Below are 22,462 nucleotides of genomic sequence, written 5' to 3'. Positions count from 1 at the left end.
GCAGGAAGCTATGTGACCATGCTCCTACCTCACTCTGGGATGCTGATTTTTTTTTTTTTTTTGTTAAATTATTTTTACTGAAATGGTCCATTATTTTTATTTTTTTAACCACCTTTATTGAATTATCACTTGTAATATATAGGCAAATTTACAGAGATATAAAAGTAATCAAACTATATTAAGTTCACATTTACAAACATTTATACAACACACATATTGCTCTATACCATATAATCAAAGCAACATTATATACATTGTTAAATTCTTGCCTTCTCTTCAACCTCATTTCTCCTACAATACTTTATTCTGCATGTATTGTTCTCACAATTTCCATTTTTGTATGTAATTACTCCTACCCCTTTCTGAAGATCTCGGTTCTTGTTCTTTTATCTGTATTACAGTGTTCACTCCTTCAAGTATAGTTGGTTTAGACTTTGATTTCCTTTTTTAGTAATTTTTTTTTTGTCAGCCACCAGAATTAAACTTAATAAGGCCTTATTATGTTTAGGCAGTTCAGATCCTGTATACCAGCTCAAAACAATAATTTCTTTAGTTACACTCATTTGCTTGTCCAATATTTTTGACATACTCTCTATGGATTTTTTAAAGTCTGCCAATTCATTACACTCCAAGAACATATGCTTTCAGGTACCTCTTTCTTCCCAGTTATACCTCCAACATTTGCCATATACCTGAGGAAAAATGATTTGGAGTCTGCTCAGGGTATAAAAGTACCTGTGCAAACACTTCCAGGCAAAAATCCTAAATCTTCTAGAGTTTGATATGTATTTGGGAGCCATACGTATGTCCTCCCATTGTTTCTTTGTGCATTGTTTAACTGATCTCTCTTCCCAATCTTTTTTGGTGGTCTCTGATCGAGTCCTATAGTTATTACGCAATATTTTATATGCCCTACTATTTATCCTTTTTTAACAGCTTCTGTTATAAATTCAGTTGCAAACTCAGCCAATGCAGGTCTTTTTTTTAGGGTTCCTCTGTCTCTTTCCTTTTCTTTGTCTGTACTCTGGTATCAGTCCCTGATAGGGAAAGCAATCCCTAACCTTGCAATCCAAATGTTTTCTTGGCCTCTTCCCATTATCTTACCTTTCTCTGTCTAATTATTTGTTTCTAATAGCTTGGTTCCTTTGCCATCTTCCACTAATAAATTCCAGCCCCCCTTTTGTCTATTCTGTGAACCCCTAAACACAGTCATCCTTATCTGTGGAATCTTCTTTCTCCATTTCTCTGTTTACTTAGTTCTTAGTATACTTTATACTACTTTGATATATGGTATAATATTTTGTATGACAGTTGTTTCCATCCTTGAAGGATCTACATCCAAACTCTCACACTTATTTCTTGAATTTACCCCCCTGCTTTATCATCATCCATTTCCACTTTGAATTATAGCTGTCTGTTTTGGCATGTATAACAACTTTAACTGTGTAGCAGTAAAATATCTCTTCAAATCAGGTAATCATAAACCTCCTTGTTCTATTGGGAGGATCAGCTTATCCCACTTGACTCTTCCCCTTCCAGATAAAAATCCTTCAACTCTTTATTAGTTACTATCCATGACTTCTCCTTTGGTTGATAAAAATATACCTAACCTGTGTGTAAAAATAAAGGGACTAAACACATTTTTACTGTTTGTTTCTTGCTATACACATCCACAAGCAAGTGCTTCCAGTTTCTCAGAATCCTTTTTAATCCATACTACTAAACACCTCATTTTACCATATCCCCGTAAATATGGGAATTGCTGAAACAATTCATGTGTGGGTGCATAGTTTACAGCTGCAGCCTTTGTTTTATCTTCATTAATTTTATGTCCTGTAAAAAGAAAATTGAAATGGTTTAGTACTTGATCCTGACTTGACAGACCATTCTGTAGCACATATGCACACTTGCCTGTACATCTAGGGTAACGTGAACATCTCCATTTCACTTTCCTGCAAGTCTTTGAAATGTGTAGAAAACTGGAGCTCCTTTGAGAAGAGTCGAGTGAACTTAACGTAGACTTGCAGAACCAAACAGATAACATGCCAGCAAGGAGCCAAGCCAGAGAACCAAGGTGTGTAAGGCCACAATGCTATCCACAGTACTACTGTGCAATCCTCAATATGAAAATAAGACTGGGCACAGCAGTTTCACTCATCCATTAGGCTTCATTGAAGTAACAGAAATGCAAGTCAGCATGCAGTGCTGAAAAGGCTGGGATGGTTATCAGAAAATAATCTTCTACTCTTCATTTTCTTTTGTCCACAAACTTCAATCTAGTCTACATTCCTCTCAAATATCCTCCTCCACTGGTATTTCCCTTCCTCACATTTATGAGCTCCTTTTTAGAATGGTGCTTTGTATACCCCGTGTCAGCCTTGATGCTGAAAATCTGGTCTTTAGCTGTTTCTCTTCCCAAAGAGTGAAATTATACCCTCTTGAGCTTAAATTTTCACCAGTAGTTGTATATTTAGTTTGAAACATTCTGAAAAAAAAAACTAATCTGACCACTTGAATTATTATTATTATTATTAGAATGCTTTTTATTGAAATTGGCTTTGTGGCTCTGTCTCACTGTGGTTCTGTCACGCTTCTCCTATTGGTTGCAGAAGCAACACCAACTTGTATAAGCAACACCCTCTGAGTTGCATCATCATCTGGCCTCTCTACCCCCTATTAGCTTGCTGTGACTTACTGCTGAGTTTCCTGTTTACTCTCGTTAGACTTCTTGTGTAATCATGTAGTTCCGGTTCTGTCTTTTCTTTCTTTTTTTAAGTGTGTGTGTGTGTGTGTGTGTGTGTGTGTGTGTGTGTGTGTGTGTGTGTGTGTGTGTGTGTGTTAATCTAAAGATATGATGTGAAGGAAATAACTTCTCTGACAACTAAAAAAATAAAATGAAAGGATCACTGAACAGGCCTTTCTGACTCATACAAACTAAAAAAATAAAATAAGACACATCAGTGAACTACCCTTTCTTGACTTGTACTTAACATATATGCCAAGTGATCACAAAATACCTGCTTAGTGATACGGTTTGCAATGAGGACACATTTATACTCTGAATTACTGCTGCCAAGAGCTTGTATCAACAAAACCACTGACTTGCATCGTCTGGCCGCTCCACCCACTTTCAGCTTACTCTGAATTACTGCTGAGTTTCCCATTTCTCCTAAGACTTCCTGTGTAATCATGCAGTTGTGTTTCTGCGATCAATGTGGTCCCACCTTTTCTTTCTTTCTTTTTTTTAAATATGTGTGTGCACCTGTTAATCTAAACAGGTGATGTGAAGGGAATAAACTCTCTGACAGCTAAAAAAAAAATAAAATAAAACTGATCACTGAACTGGCCTTTCTTGTCTCATACTCTACATATACTTGCCAAGGGATCACAAAATGAATGTTTAGCAATATTTTTTGCAATGAGGATGCATTACAGGAAATGCACACATTAAGAAATTTGCCTTACGATTTACTCGGTCAGTAAACATTTAGGGTGACTGATTAATTACTAAAAAGTGAAAAATAAAAATATAAGTAAAAAAGATTTTTTAATAAAGAATGCTTTTTATTCACTCTAAAAAGTAAAAAAAAAGTAAGATGAATGAAAACTGCAAAAGAAACAGACAAGGTGATTTCAGAGATGCATTTGTGGTTGGTTTTGCTGATTCCTTCTACTACTTCTGGTACCTCATTAATAGAATCTGTGTGAGAGATGTTTCTACATTCTTGCCAGGATAGTAGGTAATGAAAGTAACCCATATTTGGGCTTGCTTAACAGAGGAAGAGGAGTGGAATGGTTGTCAATGTGTCTACTCTTTAAACTAGGCTGCCAATAGATGTAGCCCATTTGTAGTTGCACTAATTATTTGGCTTTTTGACTTTAAATGAGAATGAGGTGAGGAAGGAATGTTTTCAACATATGTAAATTCTATAGAAAATTTTAATGACAAACTGGAGACTTTCATTTCATTATATACAAGATAAAAGAAGTAAATACTTTTCCTGTAGTCATTTCAGGTTATTAAACAATTTGTCAGTGCTTGTATTATTTCCATTGACCTAAAGGATTAGCCATTTTATGTCTTTGGATGGAGTTTATGCTGTTAGGAGCAGGAAAGTTTGTAACAAGAACCTCAGTCATATCAATTTTAAATAGTTCTGTTTCCATAAGAATTGAAACTTAGAAATTATGTAGAAGAATTTCAGTAGAGTTATTAGTTAATTTCTGAGGATGACATCTTAGTGACATGTAATAAACAACACTGTTTGTTACCTTTTCATTATTTTTGCTATATTTTGATATCTCTACCAGTTAAATATTCTAGTTTGTTTTGAATTGTTCATTGTGAGTTAAGAATCCCATTTATATTGGTTTAGTGATTTAATGCTAACAGATGGCAGACTGGCAGACATGACATGGTTATTACAGTTATCTAAGAGGATAGCAGTCGTAGTAGGAAGTTGTAAAAATTGGCAAATCCACGTCATCCAAGAACATATCCTCCTGATTTCTGAGTATCTACACATGTAAGAGTCATGACAACCTCAATTTTAAGAAGTTTTGATTCTTTTAATTTATGTATTTGCATTTAACTGACATCTTGAAGATCATTTCTCTCTCTAACTTTTGGGGATATAACCCCAGTCCTTTAACATGACAGTATTAATATTGTGCAATAGAAGTAGGAAGACTTGGATGTATGATAATACTGAGTTTATTGTATTCATTGTTGCATTTCATAGCTTAGTTGACTGTACAGAGAGTTCTTGGGAGGTAATTTTGGAAGTCAACATATCCTTGCAGTGTTGAAGGAGGCAGCTGCCTTCATGTCAAAACTGCTGCCACGATGTGAACTTACAGCAAGCAGGTAACCATTCTGTCAAAAATGTGACCATACTGCCTACTGCCTAAGAACAATAATGTTGATTTTCCTTAAAGACCCATTTCCATCTTATTACTAGCCATGTCCATTTCACAGGTACTTACTAAACTATTGAGTTGTGCCGATCTTAAAATGCCTAGCCTCAAATTCCAGTGGTGGATTTTAGCCCTTATGTTTTGTATACAAATAACTCAGAGTTGGTCCGAAAAAGATGTATTGAGATATTTACAAGATTCCCCTATCCATAAGGGACAGTAGTGTTAAACCGGAGATGAATTTGCAGTTACTCATCCATTCATCCTAATTATGTTTGATTTTTGTATTTTATCGTAGGCAGTTTACTTCCTGAATGCATAACATAATGTAGTTAGTAATCCACTTGGAAGGGTTTGCTAAGCAAATGACAGCCCTATTCTCCCTGAAGAAATGAGAAGAGATTTCCATCTTCTGGAGTTTGTGTACTCATTTCTGGCAGAACCGAAGCTGAAGGTGCACATCCAGTGTGTAAAGGGTCTTTCCGCACTTGATTTCTTCCCCTGCAAAAAAAAAAAAATTAAATTAAAAAAAGTGTGGAAATGGAATGACTGGCCACCATGAAAAGTGTCTTCCAAGGGATGAGCCGAGCCTCTGTGTTTCTGAGCCAAATTATGCCTGCCAGGTAGAAGCTGATGCTTCAGTCACTTCTGACCTTGCCCAGATACTGACCAAAGACTAGTTGTCAGAGTAGATCATGAAAGACCTAGATTCAACTTATCTTCAACTCCTTTATAGCTAGGATGACTTCCCATAGCCAAGTGGCTTATGTGGATCTCTCTATCCAGGGGTGGGAGGGCATTTTCCGTGACCAGTGGAATACCCAAATAGACTTCCTACACTGTTAACAAAGCATTCATTTACAGATCCTATAAAACTTTTGGCTGCAATAAAGGAAATCCCTTCTTTTAACTTGTGGGTTTGTCCAACACTCCAGGGCCTGGAAACATGTGTTTGACACCAGAAGAGCACTGGTGATTATATAGTTATTCTGCAGCCTTGATACCTCACAGTCTACTGCAGCATCCAAATCTCCAAGACATTGAAGGTTCTTTGTGCAGCTGTAGAATCATAGAGGCATGAGATGGAGAATCCAATGTTTGAAAATAAATTAATATAGTTGTCTATGGCCCAGCTGCAAGGGAGCTTGGCTCAAAGCAGACCATCCCCCTGAGGGTGATTTATGCCAAAATAAATATCTGAAAAGTACAACTCTACAAATCTTAAAATACAAAAAAGCAATGCATGTTTTCTGTGTGAGCCTTTCCTCCTACTCCTATGTGTGGAGTGAATCAGTCTGTCCACACCAAGGTTTCTACACCGACTTCAGAGTACCACTACTTTATCTATTCAACCACAACAGAATTGTCATCACATATACAGTAAGCTGGGGAGGTACTTACTAGGCTACAGATCCGTTAGAATCTTAAGAGTTCAAGCTGCGCATTCCCATAGTAGATTATAAGCCATTATAATTTATGTATGAATTGCCCAGAGGTGGGCTGAACAAGGATATGTTGGGACGTATACTTGTTGCCACTTTCCATAAAGGATGTATTGTTGAGCTGGGGGGTGAATTTATGATCTGCCATCTTGTCATCCAAATTTCATTTAAATATAAGAGAAGTACTTCACTTTATGTGGCGTGGAAGATGGATCCATAGCATCAGTATTCTGTGTGATACATATCCATGCTTCAAACATGTCTTGTTTATTTTGCAAAAGTGATTGAGATCCCTTTATTGGGTGTTTACACTAAAACTGGGCTTGTAAATGTGTAATAAGTCTAACAGGATAGGGTCTGTTGAGGGTCTATATGCAAGGCAGAGGTGACCTCTTAGTACTTGTATGATACCAAAAATAGGGACAAAGCTTAGACATGGTCTGTATACGTGTATATATATATATATATATATATATATATATATATATATATATATATAAAATATAGATGGATATGTATTTATTTATTTTAACAATTTAGGCCCATAATGTTTTTAATGAAAAAGAGCTGGCATAATTGCATCTCTGGACCTGAAAGCTATACCTTTAGCGATAAGCTGTGAAGTGAAAAGAAAAAAAGGACTTCCTTGAATACTGGATATGTGGTGACCAAAGAAATGTTTGTTGTTGAAATAGGTTCCCAGTTCCCTGAGTAAAGGATTAGCTTTCAGTGGTGTGTTGTCAATGTGATAGGTGCAAGGGTGGTCATACGTGATGAAGGATACTATTATGCATTTCTTGGCATTTATTTTTTTTGACACCAGCTGTTTGTTTGGGAAAGGCACTCTTAGAGGATCTTGGTGTCCTCTGGGGAGTTTATGATGGCACTAAGTCATCTGCAACATGAGCCATCATAAAGCCTTTACATTTGTTTTGACCTCTGAGAAGTAAATCCCAAAGAGGAGTGTCCCAAGGACTGCACCCTGGGCCTAGGATACCTGGAGAGAGAGAACTAAAGCACATATGCTGATGGAATATTTTTCTGATGTTTTCTAGGCTTAAATGTTTTCTCATATTAACTAAAAAAGTAAGTCATATTGCTGGACTTAAATTTGATTTGGTGTTTTCAGTATTTTTATTTATGGAATTGTATAACTTTTTCTCGGTTTGTGTGACTAACGTTGCAGGCTTTGCATTTTAAACCATTGCCTATCCATTTATAAAACTGTTGGTACTTCCTTTAAGTTAATCACATGAGAAAAATTGTGTGGGACCTGAGGTCAATCTCATCTTTTCAGATTATAGTGCTGGGATTTTTGAGAAAGAAGTTATTGTGGAGGGTGGACCATTTCTCTCTCAACCCAGGCCTCTCCTTCTCCCTTCCACCTCTGTTTTCTGTCACAACAGATCCCTCAGACTTTGCTTGGTTGATAGGGGGGGTCTGTATTGAAAGGGGTAAAAATGCAAGGTCTGTGGTGCAAGCAGGACAGACAAAAGCACATAAATGCCCAAGAGATGCTGGCAGTAAACAATACTTTAAAATCCTTAAGTCATCTCCGGTTCCCAGGACCTCTGCAAGTTATCCTAGACAACATCACAATGATATGGGATATAAACAAATAAGGGGGAACTGGATCTTACCCTCTTTGCAGACATGCCATGATAGTCTGGAAAGTGGCAATTTAGCTCAGTTTGTGTCTTCAGGCCTCATACATTCTGTCAGTGTAAGTATTGTAGCAGACAAGCTATGCAGGACCAGGATGGACCTTCAAAAAATGATGTTATACCAGGTGGTCTTCCAGGAATTAACTCAACTGTAGGGGACACTTCAGTTAGATCTGGTTGCCTCCCTTCAAAACAGAAAGTTAAAGAAAATCTGTTCCAGGATTCCTTGCAAACAGGATCCTGGAAGACGGACATCTCCTCCTTCTCATGGACTGGAATGTTCTCAGATGCTCTTCCACCCTTTCCACTGATTCCCAGGGTTCTTCTAAAGATCCCGAAGGACTCTTCAAAGATGGTGGTAGGGACTCCCTTTTGACCCATACAACACTGGTTCTTCCTTCTTTTGAAAATGTCCAAGAGCACTTATCACAGGTTTCCCCCCAGACTAGATCTTCTCTCACAAGACAAGGTTTGTTTGATGAACCCCAACCTGAAAACACTTCATTTGACTATCTGGATGAAAGAGTTTTGTTTTGATACCCTTTAGGTGTCTTTTTTTCTGATGACTTGCAGCAGGTACTAAAGGAGGCTAAAAAATGCCAAAAAATGCATTATCATCTCCTTAGGAAATTTAACTCCCCTGGGCAACTACCATACTGATAACACACCCATAAGAGTTGATCCAGTAGTTAGCAGCCTGGGAACTTATGTGAACCGTGCACTTTTAGGAAATCATGTATGTGCAAGTGGAAAAGATTTTCTAGTTCTTGACACACAAAGAATCAGGACCCTTTTAAGACTTGGATGCATCTGGTTCTTGAATATTTGTGAATTATTTCTGGCCTTTCTTATTCTTCTCTCAAGTTTAATCTTTCACCTATTTCTGCTGGTCTGCCCTTAGACCACCTTTATTCTTGTCCACAGGTTAAGCAGGTTTAAAAATGGTTTTACATGTACGTTTTTTTATTTTTACATATCCATTTGCATAGAAAAACATTGGCTCCTCCTTGGAAGCTTAACTTTGTGCTTTAAAAACTAACACACTTTTCATTCAGACCAGCTCATCTGGCTGATTTGAGGCTCTTGACTTTTTAAAAGGTCACAGAGGCAATGTCTGAAGGTAAATGGTACACACCACCTACCTTGACCTAGTCAAGGCTTTTGACACAGTTCCCCCACTCAGGCATAGTAGAAAAACTTAGTGAAATAGGAATCAACCCTTTAGTTACTCACTAGATTGCCAACTGGCTCACAGACAGGCTGTAGGAGATTAAAATAGGGGATGCTACCCCACAAAAAGCCCGGTCACCAGTGGGATTCCTCATGTTTTGGTGCAGGAACCTCTTTTATTTGACAACTATTTCTCAGAAGTAAAAGCCAATACCAAAGGGCTCTGGCCAACTAAGTTTGTGGATAACTACAAGCTAGAAGCAGTGATTGCATCCCCAAAAGACTTTGACATCTTTCAGGAAAGCTTGTAATATGTAACTGATACCAGACTGACAGACTAAAGTTAAATGCCAAAAAAATGCATTATTGATTCCTTTGGAAAGTCAGCTCCCCTAGGGATTTAGCACATTGATAACACATCCCTAAGAGTTGATCCAGTAGTTTGGGATTTGAGAACTTATGTGGGGAATGGCCTAACGGTTGACCAGCATGTGTTAACTGTGGTAAGCAAGTCCTTCTATAGTGTGCAGTTTATAAACCTGAGAATTGCTTCTTGATCCAGTGATGTCATTGTCTCCCTTTACTCAGCTCTTATTAGGCAAGTTATTGAGTATAATATATGTCCAGGCTAATGCAACAACTGGAATACCCAAAGAGTTACCTTACAAAAAGCATACAAGGCCTAAATAATATGTCCTACAAGGACCTTCTCAAATCCCTATCCCTATTTCTATAGTTGGTCTTTTACAAGATCTGTAACTAGCTTACAAGACATCCTTTGACCTATTACTGATGGACCTACTTCATATCTGTAATTCAGATGGTATCAGAAATACTCAATGGACCCAAACCTCTTCTGAAATATTAACAAAATGGTTTAAAGGACAAGGTATATCTCACAGAGGATACCACTACTGTGGAATACACTCCCTGTTCAAGTAAAATAAACCTCATCCCTGACCACATTCAAATGTAACGTGGATCAATGGATGGAAAATAAATTTACCCAAAGACCTCCCCTTGTATTAATAATGGACAAAGGCAGCTCCTAATGGTTTATCCCAATGCATGTTTCCCCACCAAATATCTTTGTTTTGCTGTAGTAATTATCACTAGTGTAATATAAAAATGTAGTTCTGGGAAATGGATAGGTAAATCTGAATTCTAATGTGGTATGGTTACTTTAAGCACTAAATGGGATAATTGGCTAGGTTTAAAATGGCCCACACGGGCAGCCAGCCTAGTACTAACCTATGAATGTTTGTCATTTCCATGGCTGTAGTACCCTTTAGGGTATGTGGGTTGTATCTAGCCCAAGACACAACAACCGGCCAGCTTCCAAAAGCTCTCGCTGCCTCCCAGTCTTTCACTCTGATTGCTGATTGGGTATCCCTATTGAGGGAAAAAAGTCAGAGTGAAGATTGTCCAGTACTTTCTTGCTGTCTCATGAAGCAGCAGCTCAGAAGCTTAACATGTGCAGCAGCCAGCTTTTAGCTTCAGTTCTTCCAGATAGTGCCCAGTGGGGAACCCTTCCACACAGAATATCGCCCTTAAAAATTATTTTACTAGGGCTTGCCCAGCAACACTGTATCTTCCTAATATGGGACGTTTTCTGTCAGAGACTACCATTTTTAGTGTCTGCTGTTTTAGTGAGAAAATGTAATGCTTCTGTGTACTTTGATTTTTATGTAAATGTCAGAAAGTGTTTTATTTGTGCAGGAACTACTATGGGGTATGCTAGTGCTTCTGTACACTTGCGGCAACTTACACAGGTTCATAGGTTCATTGGTTCATACTAGGCTATCTGCCCTAGGGCATTTATAAGCCTAGCCAGAGTGTGTATGGCTTTCACCACCCATTTTAAATTAATTTTGCTATGCCCTTTTTCAAGGTTAGTATACTGTGCCTCTCTAACAGTGACACAAAAGTGATACCCGGGGTAAACCTACGATCTCCCATCCACTCATCAAGATTCCTCTTGAAGAGAATCAGTGAGGGACTCTGCCTAACCTGGACTGGGATTTTATTCCAGAGTGAAGGGAGCCTGTGGGTTATGAATCTGTCCCTCCAGCATGTCCTATTTATTTCAGTGTTGAGGTTTAAGTCCCTCGAGCGCGTAGCTCGATGGGATTTGGATTTTCTGAGGTGCAGCATGTCCATTAATTCCGGGTTGGACATGGCTTTATACGTCAGGCATAGATAGCCTCTGAGTAGGCGGTATGCCACTGAGTAGAGCTGGTGTTTCTTTAACCGGGCAGCATACGGCATCTGTTTGAGCCCCTTGATCCTCTTGGTGAGGTACTTTTGGGGTCTTTCCAGTTGCTGCAGGTGTCTGGTAAGGTACATCCCAAAAGGGGCATTGTATTCAATTATGGGCCTGATGAGGGATGAGTAAAGAGGCACGATGACCTCCCCTGATCTAGATGTGAATCCCTTCATGATTAGGTGGGCTATATAAAATGTTTTTCTAACCACTTTGGCCACGTGGTTGTCAAATGAGAGATTGCTATCAACTTGGGTCCCCAGGTCCCTAATTACTTCTTCTGTACTTAATGGATTACCACCTATGTGGTAATTTGTGGGCACTTTGTTTTTGCCAAAGGGGATGACTATACACTTTTTGGCGTTTAGCTTGAGGCCATGGCTCTGGCACCAGTTGTCTGTTTCTATGAGGCCCTTTTGGAGGATGCTTGTGTCGGCTGGAGAGTCTATTATGGCGCCCAATTTGCAGTCATCTGCAAACTTGGTCAGCCACAGTCCTTCCATGAGAAATATATACTGAACAAGAGAGGTCCCAGGACTGAGCCATGTGGGACGCCACTTGTAACTGGTTTGGAGTCTGACATGGCTCCAGCTATTCTAACCATGTGGGTTCTGTCCTTGAGCCAGTTTGCAACCCATCTAGTGACATAGGGGTTTATATTTAAGCTGGTGAGCTTATCTATAATGCCCGAGTGGGGTATTGTATCAAAGGCTTTTGCGAGGTCCAGATAGGCTGTGTGGACCACCTTCCCCTTGTCAATGGCCTTGGTGACTGTTTCAAAGAAATCGACCAGGTTTAAGAGGCAGGATCTGCCCTTAACAAAGCCGAACTGGGTAGGATCCAGTGTCTGTAGGTCCCCAATATCTTTATTTATGAGGTCCATGATGATCCTTTCCATAGCTTTGCAGACCAAGATAGTCAGGCTTATGGGGCGATAGTTTCCAGGATCCGTTGAGGCACCACCTTTGTGGAGAGTGACCACTGTTGCTGTACGCCACTCTTTGGGTACATATCCTGTAGTAAGGCTGAGATTGAACAGTAGTTTTAGGTTTGGGTTTAGCTCTTCTTGGAGTTCATGTAGGACGCAGCCTGGGACACCGTCTGGTCCCATTGATGCTGTGTTTCTTGCTTTGGAGAGGGCAGCTCTTACCTGAGCATCTGAGATGTCAGGGGGGCAGCACTCTGCTGGGTTAGATATTAGCCCTTTTGGTGGGGAGGGGAGAAGTTTGCGCTGAACCTGTCAGCTAGGATGTTGGCAATGTCTGTGGGTTCGGTGTATTTTTTTGTCATTTTGGACTAATTCTGAGCATATCTGGGAATTCCCACCCAGGTTCCTAACATAACTAAAGAAAGCCTTGTGATTATCCTTAGTGTCCTGTGCAATTTTTCTCTCGAAGCTGGCCTTAGACGATTTTATGAGTGCCCGTAGTTTTTTGCTAATACTGATCAGAGATGCCTTCCCTTTTTGGGATTTTGCTCTATCATGTAGTAGCTTCCTCCTTCTATTGTATAGTTTGTTTATGGCTGGGGTCCACCAGACAGGACGTCTGCCTTTGGAGGATTGGGTCTTGGTTTTATTTGGGATTGCATGATCCATGCATTCCTGAAGGTGTTCATAGAATGCGTTTATAAAGGATTTTGCGGTCTGGGCGTATTATCCACAGGCCTGGGGGCTTTGAAGGATTCCACCTCGGTTTTGAGGAGTGTGAAATTTGCTTTAGAGAAGTTTTTCACTGTGGTTTTCTGGGCATGGGGTTGGGTCGGGATGTGAATATCCAGTGAGATTAGTTTATGGTCTGATCTTACCAGTGAGGGATACACTTCTGGTCTGGAGCATAGAGTCCCCATGTTGGTGATGATCAGGTCCAGTATGTTTTTCCCTCTTGTGGGAGTGGTAACAAGTTGTTCCATAGCATTTGAGTTTATAAATTCTAGGAACCTTTGGGCTAGGGTGTTGGAGCTAGAGTAATGCTCCCAGTCTATGGTTGGGTAGTTGAAGTCACCCAATATAATGGTGTTTGGAGAGACCTTCATATTTTCCAGTGTTCTCAGGAAGGCCGAGTGGGGTTTCTGGGTTTGGGGGGGTGGTCTGTAGCAGGCTATAAACTGGAAGGCAGTTTTACCCACTGTTAGTTGCACATGGATAATCTCTGATGCTTCGTGCTGTGCCACCAACCTGGAGGTGTGGGTATCTTTGACGAGTATTGATACCCCCCCCTCCTTTTGTGATTCCGTCCAAGTTTTGGGGCCGAAAAGCATGGTATGAGGTATAACCTGGTAGTGCTGGGGTGCTCTTGAGAGCCTTGAACCAGGTTTCTGTTACTGCACAGATATCAATGTTCTCCATGCTAAGGAGAGTTTCGAGTGCATGCATCTTGAGGTTTAGACTTCTGGCGTTGAGTAGCATTACTCTTAGTTTCTTATCCCTTGTGATACCTATGGAGGTGGGTTTGTCTTTTGAGCCTTGCCTAAAAAAGGCACTATGGGGGTAGCAAGAGCCTTTGCCAATATCCGAAAGCCCAGGGGTGACAGGTGCAAGCCGTCTCTAGCGAAGCATCGTGGCTTGTCAAGCATGTCATCCCAGGCTGACAGGCATTGGATCCCCTTTGAATGACAACAATACTTAAGCCAATTGTTGAAATTGATAATCCTGTCTTCATACTGTGGCATCATTCTTGGTGAGGGTAAGATGCTACTCAAGGTCAGGGTCATACCGGCCTGGGCTACATGCTCAGAGAGCTCCTCTATGTCTCTCTTCATGTAGTCCAGGGAGGTACGTTTCAGGTCTTTCACACCAGCATGGAGATTGACTGAGTCATATTTGTACTTGCCTTAGAGTGACCTGAGTGCTTGTGTTATGTGGCGGATCCTAGCGCCCGACAGGCAGCTCACCGTGACCTTCTCCTTGTTCAGCCTGGTGAGTGGGACGTCAGTGTGCCTGATGATAGAATCACCTATTACAAGTGTATCAGGTGTGTTGTTTAGCCTTGAGGGCTGTGACTGTTTGGCACACTGGCTTTGTGAGCTATGTGTTGCACGTGTTTTGTTTTGGGGTAGCGGTTGCTTGGGTGTCTGCTTTGGAGGTCTCTGCTGCTTAGGCAGATTTTTATTTAGAGCCTCCAAGTATGTTTTTGTGTGTTTATGTGTTTGGTTTGCTGTCATGGTAGGTCTATGTGAGACTGGAATTTTAGTGAGTTTGGTTTCCTTCTCCGCCTGACTGGTTACGCCAGTACTGAGTTGAGAGAGCTTAGCCTCCAGTTTGGCTATATGGTTGCATCTCTCACATGTGTTGGAATTTGTTGGGAGGAGAGGGTTGTCTGTGTACATGAGGCAGTTGTAACATTGCCTCAAGATTCCCAGATTCACCAGCTGGACTGGAGAGGAGATTGACAACTGACCTTTGGACATGCCAGAATAGTATTGGGAATTTCTTTATAATTGAAAAAAATGGCCAATGGGGAGCAAGGTACTCCAGGGGGAGTTTGTGAGGTTGTAGTGCTTTTAATTTTTTAGTGCTGACTTATATAATTGCTTTAGTGAGCATTTTTTCTGTCAGACTGAATTTTGTGAGAAGGAGTTTCTGACAGGAATTTAGCGTGCTGCTTATGCATTACTGTGTTGTAAGTGTGCTGCTTGTGAACACTATTTGACAAGTTGTCTTCCAGCCCACTTATTCCAGTGAAGCTGGCTGCATCTGAAGCCTCCTCCTCTGTCAAGGAAACATACCACGGTCCTGCTGGTTTGATGTTCACTGTACAAAGAAAGAAAAAATAACTTAGAGACATTGCTGTCTTCGTGGGCTCAGTTAATGTCTCAACCAGTGGTGGGTGACTCTGCAGTGGTCATTTAGTGATTCCTCAGATCACTCACTCACCTCTCTGGCTTCCTTCGGTGTTTCAACCACCATGAACTGGGAGTCAGCCACATCCTCTTCAACTGTTCCAGTGTCCAAATAAAAGGGTATCTCTTATCAGTCAGGGGACATACTGGGGGAATGCTATTCAACATAGCCTGGAAAAAGAGACCCCTTGAGGGAACAGAAGTATCTTTTCTGAGTTCATCAGCTATACTTTTATGAAGAAGAAACAAAAGGTTAAAACATTGTTCATCTAAAGACACTGTTTCTATTAGAAAAGATTATGTTCTTACCTTAGCTAGGAAGGTGTTACAAACTGTTAATTCTGGTGTTCAGAATTTTTTTTTTTACCTGAAAAGCACTCAGTAGGAACATTCAGGAGGAAGACATGTAAGAGAATTCTGGCACAGACAGGGACAGGACTGCTGCTTCTGTAGATTTCGAAGTCCAGTTCTGATCAGAAGAAATGTGATGCTCACAATCTCCTTTGGAGCAGTTGTCCTTTTCTCAGACAATAGTCAGGATGACTTATTTTATAGGAACAAATGAATGTTCCCCCTACATTGAATAGGTATTATGTTACATGTATATATGCTTCATTCCACACCCATACCTCCAATAATGCTAGTTTTGGCGAATGTATTTTATGCTGCTTGTGACAGTCCTCATTCTTGACCCTCAGTTCCCAAAAAAAGACAGGCTTTACAAAGTTTCATAAATAACAAGCATTTATTTTTCATCCTTGGCTCTGACCCTGCGGCCATCTTCACATCTTTGCCAGCTGGAAACAAGGACTTGGTGTCCTCCAGTCCTTTCTCTGTGGACAAGGAAGGAAAAATATTTCATAGATTGGGTAAGAGAATGTTTTTGTCATCCACTTTGATGTATAGAATTTTTAACTATCAGACTTTTATGTGGAAGCTGATGGTCTCAAACTGTCTGCACATACAAACACTCTACTACATGTCCCCCTAAAGGTTGTGCCTATATTAATTCCATTGTTTTTAACATTTCTAAAGTATCTAAACATGCTTTAAGGAGAACATATGATTGTGCAGGTACTGTGCCTGGGTCCACTACTGTCTGCTACAGTATAAGGTATACATGGATACATAATCAAAAGTATTCTGATGATGCAAAATCTGAAATTTTAAATTCAGTTGTAAATAAGGAGGTTTTGCTTGGGTCATCTACTACTCAGGTCTCAAACAATTTGGTGATGGAAGGAAATTAATACAAGGAGTTTCCAAAAATGTTCGGGCTGCCCTTATAAATCACCTAGATCCCCTGTCCCTATTAAGCAAGCAGTTCCTGCCTCCTCATGCCAAATGAACCACAAAGAGATGGCAAGCGGGGAACAAGAGGAAGCAAAGACAAAAAGGGACAGTCTACTACTTTAGTATGACTATCATGTATCATTCTTTTCCCCATATCTCCTGCCTCTGTCTCTCAAAATCTGCCCCAGAAACTGGCTTTGTACATTCTACTTTGTCTACAAATTGTTTCAGACTCGTGGGTGTTAAAAATGGTTCAAGAGGTATACAAGTGGCTTTAGGTACAAATACCTGCTTTTCAGGGGAGTTCCTCTCCACCCTCTGAACCATACAGGATTGTTTCCTCAGGTTCTTCTGCATTTCCTCTCATGCTGGGAGTCCTAGAACCAGTGCCATTAAATCTAGGGGGCAAAGGCTTCTATTACAGAATGTTTCTGATACCAAAGAAAGAATAAATCATCTTGGAAACCAGTTTTAGAGCTTTCCTTTCTAAATCTGTTTGTAAAGTTCCTTCAGAATCGGTGTCCTCTTATACCATTGAAAGATTTATGGTAACACTAGATTTAAAATATGCATCCCATCACATTTCCATAGCCAAAGGCAAAGAGGTTTTCTGTGTCTGGGTCACAATATCACTTCTCTGGATTACCCTTTTGGTTATCTGCAGCTCCAAGGGTGGTTATAAAGTGTATGTCTCCAGTTGTAGCTCATTGTAAACTTAATGGCATTCACATATTTCCTTATTTATATGATTTACTAATTTTTGCAGAGTCTTTAAATAAATGTCAAGAACCACTGCAATGGGTCTCTTCTGATCAGTCTGAGGTTTTGGATAAATCTTCAGAAGTCATCCTTGATCCTGTTACAGGATTGTCTTTCTCAACTGTCTTAGAGGGGTTCCAGCGTGTAGCTCGCAAGACATTTCCCTGCGAGCTACATCGCCAATACCAAATGGCTGCAGCAGCAATTTGCCATAGAGCAATACAGCTGAATAGCATAGCTGCTGCTGCTGTAACCTATGCACAGAAATATTTCTACTGGTGGCGATCCTTACAGACAGCTGCCAAGCTATAGTCTAGCAGGGACGGCTGTACTAGATGTGTACCACATTCCGTATTCTCATGTAAGTAATGCATTTATTTTATTATTTATTTATTTTATTGTCAGACAGCCATTAGGTATCGGTGATGTAGCTCGCAGGGAAATGTCTTGCGAGCTACACGCCGGAACCCGTCTTAGAGATACCTTGCAGAAAAAGGCATTTTTCATTTTTGTTAACTATTTGTTAAGGGAGTTTTATACCCGAGACTTACTAGAAAACAGGTTGCTACTTCTTGGAGCTTAAGTTCATGCTGTAAAAGTTAACCACGTCTTCATTTGAAAATGCACATTAAAAAGACTTAAAGTTCAGTACGTAGAAAATTCTTCTCATTGCTCTAAGATCTGCAAGAAGAGTATCTTGAGTTGCAAGCTGAAATGCTGGGTGAACCCTGTCTGATCTTCCATAGAGATAATGTCCTATTAAAACAAATCCCTAATTTATGTCCAAGGTTGTTTCAGAGTTCACTTTGAATGAAGCCGTCAGTCTCTCAGTGCTCTGTCCAGATTCTCAGAACTGGGAGAAAGGATTCTGCTTACCCTGGGTGTGCACTGGGCAGCTTAAGTGCTATCTTGACAAAACTATTTCCAAATTGTTGTCTTCAGCTATTGCCTTTTGGTATTCCCACCATGCCAAAATAGTTCCAGGTAGTATAAAAGCTCATTCTACTAAGGCTTTGTCTTCTTCAATAGCATATTGGAAAGGGGTGGACTCTAGAAGTACATTGTCCTCTGAACATACTTTTGCAAGGCATTACAAACATGAATTCCATTTCTAGATCCAGGACAGGTTTTGCTAGGACCATTATATAAGGGCTTCTCATTCTATATCCTTCCTCTTCCTAGGTTGGTTAGGCTTTAGTAATCAACTCATGTAGTCTGCAGTGGCATGGTAAACATAGTACAGTTGTGTAAGTTGCACTTACCCATACCAGTAGATGCTCAAATACATCACTGCTGCAGTAGCGACACTCACATTCATCCCTCCAACCTCTATTTTTTAATATACTTGTTTGAATGTAAAATGGTTGGTTATTACATGTTTTGCTGGTTCAGGATGAGCATGCTGGTTGTTTTTAACTTTTATACTAGAAAGTCCTTGAGTTTTTAACTTTTATACTAGAAAGTCCTTAAGAATCTTCACTCTGACTGCCGGTTTTCCCTCCACAGACCTGTCCAGTCAGCAGTCAGACTGAAGGTTTGGGAGCGAGCCAGAGCTTTTGGAAGTTTGCTGGTTGTTGTGTCTTGGGCAAAACAAAACCTAAAAGATGCTTCAGCAGCATGCACAACTGTGTTTATTGCTCTGACTTCTGCAAGAAGAGTGCCCGAGTTGCTAGCTTTTATGGTTTGTCAGCTGTATCTCATTTTCCTCAAGGACAGGGTTTCTTTGAGAACAAATCCTTTTTTTATGCCTAAAGTAGTTTCAGAATTTCCCTTGAACCAATCTACTAATCTCCCTTTATTCTTTCCAGAACCTAAAAATAAGGGCGAAAAGAATCATACATAATCTGGATGTCCACAAGCAGCTCCAATGTGACTTGGACAGGACAAAATATTTCAGAAAGGACAATCAATTGTTTGTTCATAGGTTTGTACTAGGCTATCGGCCCTAGGGCCTATACAAGCCTAGCCATAACAATTCCCTGGCTATTTCTTCCCACAATATTTACATCCCTAGCCATAACAATTCCCTGGCTATTTCTTCCCACAATATTTACATCCCTGGACCCCTGTCTAGCAGGGCAACTGACGTGATCCCCAGGGTGAATTTCCTATCTCCCATCCAATCGTCAAGGTTCCTTTTGAAGAGGGCCAAAGAGGTGCTCTGCTTGATATATATGGACAGTCTATTCCAGAGTCTGGGGAGTCCCTAGGTCAAGAACCTATCCCTCCAGCATGTTTTGTTCATTGTGATGACAAGGTTTAGATCCTTGAAGCGTGTGGCTCTGAGGGATTGGGATTTCTTTAAGTGTAGCATGTCCAGCAGCTCTGGGTTTGACATGGCCTTGTATGTTAAGTAGAGATTGCCTCTGAGCAGATGATATACGACAGTATAGCTGGAGATGGTCAGCATAGAGCATCTGCTTTAGGCCTGTGATTCTTTTAGTGAGGTATTTCTGTGGCCTTTCCAGTTGTTGCAGATGTCTTGAGAGGTACATACCAAACAGGGCGTTGTATTCTATAATGGGTCTAATGAGGGATGAGTACAGTGGGACAATGACCTCCTTTTTTCTGGATGAAAAGCCCTTAGTGATGAGGTGTGCCACATTGAAGGATTTCCTGACTGTTGTGGTGATGTGGTTATCGAAGGTGAGACCACTGTCCACCTGTGTTCCTAAGTTTCTTATCACACTTTCAGTGTTTAATGTACTGCCACCTATGTGGTAATTCACGGGTACATCTTTTTTCCCAAAGGGGATAACTATACATTTGGTATTGAGCTTGAGCCCATGGCTCTGGCACCAAGCATCTGCCCTTTTGTAGAATATCCACATCATTAGGGGATTCAATAACGGCTCCCAGTTTGCAGTTATCTGCGAACTTTGTTAGCCAGAGTCCCTTAGTGTTGGCCTGTACTTCAGAGAAATAGATGTCAAACAAGAGCGGTCCCAGGACTGAACCCTGAGGTACTCCACTTGTCTGGAGCTGGATTTGGAGTTGGCTTCTTTTACAGTGCGGGTTCTGTCAGTAAGCCAGTTGGCAACCCATCGAGTGACGTAGGGATTAATGCCCAGCTTAGTAAGTTTATTTCCTGTGAAGGTTATGAAAAAAAAGACAACCAGTGTTAAAGCAGACAGTTTCCAGATAGTTGTCTCATGCTATTTTTTTCTAGTGTTTTCACCATAACAATCCACTTCCAGGCATGTTTATTGCCCAGTCTACCAGGCCTTTGGCTTTTTCTGTAGTTCTTTGGACAGGGGTGACCTCCAGAAGTGTTCTAGAAGCAAAAACTTCTGTGCATACTCTCAAAAAGTATTACAAGCGGGACTCCTTTTCTAGGTCAGAACAGGCTTTGCTGGGACCACTCTCCAGGGTGTTCTGGATTCTTAAATTCCTCCCATATTAACCTAAGCTTTGGTGATCTTACCCGTACCACTTAGGTTACTGCAACAGTGATCTAAATGTTGATCATAATACAGTTGTGTAAGTGATCCTACCATAACAGTAGACCATTCTATTCTAGTACTAATGCAGTAATCATCCCATTGTCCTGTTTTATGTGTATTGCCAGGGTGTGGATGTTGCATATATGTTCATAACTCTCAACCTGGAAACATCAAAAATCTGGACAAAAGCCCATGAAAAATAGGTACAATTGGCTAAAAATCTGTATACTGATTAACATAAAATGTGCATACATAATTATGTAACCCCACCCACTCCAATGGAATTGTGGGATACCAACTTTTAAACACTTACTGAAGAACAGACAAAATATGATCAAGAAACACAAAGTAGAACAATAGTGTTTTATTTATATTAATATATGAACTTGTATCTGATTTTGAACTTGTGCAAAACTAAAATACAATTTTCTTTTATAAAAGTAAAATTAACTGGGTTTCAGTCTTCTACATTAATATCAAATAACACAAAATATAACCAGAACAAACCTATTTATATTAACATCTGAACTTGTATAAAACTAAAATACAAATTTCTTATATAAAAATAAAATTATTTAACTTTCAAGTATGCACAAACACCATAATGAAACATGTCCCCCAGCCCCCCACTAATCCCTTCAGCAGTATGTTTACAAGTATACACAAGCACCAAAATGAAACCTTTTCCCTCACCCCAGCGATCCAGTCCCTTCAGTAGTTTCAAGTATGCACATTGCACAAGCTTATGCACCAAAATGAAACATTTCCCCCACTGTATTTATGTATTCATTGACTGTCTGTACTCCATAGCATTCAAAGATATTTAAGGAAAAGGTATGTACCATGTCACAAATTTCTGTATGACATCTTTTTGTGAATTGTGCATGTATTCTGTTTGAGGGCACACTGTAAATTAAGTTGCTGAATGACATTCAGTTGACATAAATAAAGATTTCAGTTGAGCAAATGATAATTCCCTGTCAGTAGACCAAGATAAGGAATCTGTTTTTTCATTTCAAAGCATTGTAGATTTTGACCATTTATAGATTGTGACCAAAAATGCAATGGTACACTTAAATATTACTGCACAAATGTGAAATCACATCTTGTTCTGTAAGTAGTATTCCATCTGTGAAAAATCAAACTGAAATAAAATGAACCTCTGTCCCCATGACAACTTATTACATAGACATTTGTTATTCAAGCTACTTTTCTTCTATTACACACATATATGTAGCGTATGTATGTACAGAGGGGTATCTAGAAGTTATAACACAATGACAAGTACCATGTATTTGCAGAAAGGAGCTAATTAATTCAGGAGTCTTTAGTGTGTTTTCATTAAGTTAAAAGGTACATGGAAGGTGGCCAGAAGCTTGGAAAGGTGGATGGTGGTCATATCCTTGGCAGGGCTATAACCCATATAGCTCAGGCTACTGCAGTAGTGATCAGCTCAAACATCTACTGTTGCAGAAAGTTATACTTTTTCCTCATTTCTCGTAATGCAGAAAGTTCTCCCATTAATTCAGGACAGGATGATTTTGTAGCGCTATATTGACTTAGATAACTTACTTTTTAATGTTGATCTTGATCTGTGTTCTACCATGTCAGTTACATCTACACAAATCTTTACTGGCCCAACAAGGTGGCAAATTGCAACATTCCAACTGT

At 39.9% G+C, this 22,462-nt stretch overlaps 1 protein-coding gene across 1 annotated transcript in view; it reads left to right on the top strand.

Annotated features, from left to right (window-relative positions):
- Window positions 1–22,462, top strand: part of LOC122797055 (transcription initiation factor TFIID subunit 4B-like) — a 1,206,007-nt gene that overhangs the window by 758,470 nt on the left and 425,075 nt on the right. The gene's annotated exons all lie outside the window — the stretch shown is intronic.

This window comes from Protopterus annectens, chromosome 3.part0 (assembly GCF_019279795.1).
Source record: "Protopterus annectens isolate FY-2018-M chromosome 3.part0, PAN1.0, whole genome shotgun sequence".
In the NCBI taxonomy this organism is placed as follows: domain Eukaryota; kingdom Metazoa; phylum Chordata; order Ceratodontiformes; family Protopteridae; genus Protopterus; species Protopterus annectens.
The sequence above is the reverse complement of the archived record's forward strand: the minus strand, read 5'-3'. Positions and strand labels throughout refer to the sequence as shown.